This window comes from Lolium rigidum, chromosome 7 (assembly GCF_022539505.1).
Source record: "Lolium rigidum isolate FL_2022 chromosome 7, APGP_CSIRO_Lrig_0.1, whole genome shotgun sequence".
NCBI lineage: Eukaryota > Viridiplantae > Streptophyta > Magnoliopsida > Poales > Poaceae > Lolium > Lolium rigidum.
In genome coordinates, this window is record NC_061514.1 from 326,134,540 (window position 1) to 326,137,773 (window position 3,234).

At 52.0% G+C, this 3,234-nt stretch overlaps 1 non-coding gene across 1 annotated transcript; it reads right to left on the minus strand.

The window, feature by feature from the left end:
- Positions 1–217: 217 nt before the first annotated feature.
- LOC124679928 lies at positions 218–356 on the minus strand. Its single transcript, XR_006995345.1, has one exon. It is a non-coding gene; the product is annotated as a small nucleolar RNA Z247 (small nucleolar RNA).
- Between the last annotated feature and the right edge of the window lie 2,878 nt (positions 357–3,234).

The window sequence follows — 3,234 nt, forward strand, 5'->3', positions numbered from 1 at the left end:
CCCCCACCGTAGTTGCCGCCCCCACCGTAGTTGTTGCTGCCGCCGTTGTTCTGGCGACGATCACCACCAGCGCCTTGACCGGTGCCGGGGCGCCCAGAGTTGTTGTCGTAGGGGCGGTGCTGCGATGGCTGGCCGGCGGCGGGAAAAGAGCCAGACCGGGATACTGCGTTTGCAGAGGAGGGCCAGTCATCGGTCTGGGTCTGACCCACACACAGAGACTCAAAACTGAGCACGTGCGAGTAGAAGTCCGCGAGGGAGTCAGCGCGGTTATCGCGGATCATGGAAGCCGCAAGGGGGTTGAAGTCGGAGCCCAACCCTGTGATCATGTAGTCAATGATCTCATCGTCCTTGAGTGGTGATCCGGCGGCGGCCATGGTGTCTGCCAGAACCTTGACCTTGTTCATGTACTCGCCGGCGGTCATGTCGTTCTTCCGCAGATATTGGATCTGCCGACGGATGTGCCGAATATTGGCACGCTTCTGGGCACCAAACATGGCGTGGACTGCTTCCCATACTGCGGCGGCCGTAGTCCTGCCGATCATCTGGCAGGCGATGTCTTCATCCATGGACGAGAGGAGTAGCCCTAGGACACGCTGGTCATGTATCCACCATGTGGCGTAGGCGGGGTTTGGCACGGTGACTGCAGCATCACCAGTGCCTTCGACGATGGTCTCCGCCGGCGCGGCCGTAGTTCCATCAAGATAGCCGTGAAGTCCCGCCCCGGAGAGATTTGGGAGCGAGAGAGTGCGCCACAGCATGAAGTTGCTCCGATTGAGACGCACCGCCGGAGGTGGAACGGAGGTGGTGACGGCGGCGGTGGTGGTGGCACTGGGCGGTGCGAGGAGAGGGCCGAGGGCCTTGGAGGTTTGAGCGGAGGAGCTCATGGCGGCGGCGGCGGGAGCGAGAGGGCCGAGATCGGCTCAGCTCTGATACCAAGTTTGAGAATAGGATTAGGGTTTCGTGGTGTGTCTCCACCACGTGATCAGCTTTATTTATATAGACATCAACAGTTACAATACATGTATAAATACATCTAGACAGACCGTATTTAACAACCCCCCCCCCCCCCCGCGCACGGGGCCAAGAAAAGAAGACGATCAACCCATTGAAGGATGCGGAAGGTATGTGGAGGTGGAGGCAAGGTGAGGCTGGCCAGGGAGCTCCGGGAGCGAGTGTATGTCTAGCTACAAGAAAGCCGCTGCTGTGGTGTTTCAAGTGGGGCAGGATATCCCGCCACGCCGCTGGTCCACCCCGCGAAAAAGCCCCGCGCGGCGCCGCTAAATAACCCGCAACTCTACTCGCGGGACAAAGCGGTCAGGCCGCGTGGTCCGCTAGATAATCGCAAAACTGCATAAGCCGCAAAACGGCCACCCTCCAGTCGCGGACGCTCCCCAGTCCCCACCCTCGTTGACCAAGAGAGATTCCACGACGCCTCAGCCCCTCCGCCGATGCCCCGACCTCCTCTTCCCAGCACCCTCCCTCCGCAAGCCCCCCGCCGATGCATGGTACTTGATTCCGCTGTTTCAGTGCCTTTCTGGTTTATAATCAGTTCAGTACCTTGTGGTTGTGGTCATGGTTCATTTTGGCAGCATGAACTTCATTGATTTCGTGTGATTTTTCTGCGGAAATTTAGGGGCCAAACGATTTGTATGAGACTGAGATACTGAGTCTCACTGTTCCTTAAGTCTCATTGTCTTTTCTGCTGGGTAATGGTGGTTGACATACGAGGGGAAAACGTCCATGTACATAGCTAGCTAGCGAGCGGAAAAGGATGCGTGCGTTTGCGGTCTGCTGCGGGATGATGCGGTCTGCCGCAATGTCCACGCTAATTCTAGCGGTACCTCGCGGCAAGACGCGAGAGTCCGCTGACACAGTGCTGTCCCGCGATGCTTTGTAGCGGCCAGCCGCAACCCGCCCCGCTTGCAACCTGACATGGTGTAACGGCGGCTCGTCGCGGTTGGCTTTTGGGCAGCTCCTGCCTGACCTGTACAGCCGTCAGCAGTTGAGAAGGACACGGTGCTGGAGGTGATGGACATGAGTGTGCTAATCATTTCAAAATAATGCAGTGCTTATTTATAGAACAAAGGTGTTTAACTAGCCATCTTTCCTATAGAACTAATTTTTTTTTCAGGAAACCCTGCCAACGTTATTAATTTTTAAAAAGCTGAACATCCATCAGCCTGGATACAATGTTTTAGGAACTGAGGACTAACTCATAGCCATACCACAGATGCAGAATGAACACAAGCATATCTTGCTCATTCATGCCCTACAGAATTGGCAGTTCTACGAACAAAACTAAAATAAAAATTAGTGAAAGTACTGCTAATTAAGTTCAATTACTCCTGAAGAATTGAACCAATAGCCCTCTGATTGTTCCGTTCTTGCCAGCAGCTCCATACAATTTGCCTCGAAGATAACCTTCTCAAACTGACGTTCTTTGGCAAAAAACCGCAGCATCTCTTAGTGCGAAAGCTTCAATAATTACAAGTCAAAAAAAAGAAAGCTTCAATAATTAAAGGTTCAGTAATTGTCTATAAAGCTTGCACCATGCTCCCCTAAATCCCAGTGAGTCTCGAGCAACACCACCCCAAGATGCCACATCATCCTCTTCTCTTGTTGCCCTATTAGAGTTCAGTTTAATGGCCCCTTCTTCCGGCCTCTCCCATGTGGAAATAGGTACACCCTTTTTTTTTCTTTAAACTATCCAACAAGAATAGAGTTTCTGCGATATTCTCTACAGTCATTGTTGGGTTGTACAGTAGCCTTGATCATCATGACTCCATCTATTTCGTGAAATTGCCGATATCACCAGAGTAATGTCCGCCTTATCAAACTTGTCGAAAGCTATTGAGTATAATGTATCCTGAGCCCACGGCCAGGTACTAGGATATAACCGGTGCAGTTTGACGTTGAGACAATCCTTTGCAGGCTGACCAAAATAGCTACGCATGTGAACACTCAACTAAAGCATGTAAGAGCATGTCTAACAGGCCCCGTATTTTTTCGCCCCTTAAAACGCGAGTAGAGGGCCCTGTATTCACTTTTCGCCGGCCGAAAACTCGGACGAGCTAGCAGACCCGTATCTCCACCCCGTAAAACAGAATATTCTGTTTTACGGGGTGGAGATACGGGTCTGTAGCTCGTCCGGGTTGTGAACCCCTCAAAACATGGTTTTTTGACAAATTGCATATTAGAACCAACACACCATTCACATAAAATAAATGTTTTACA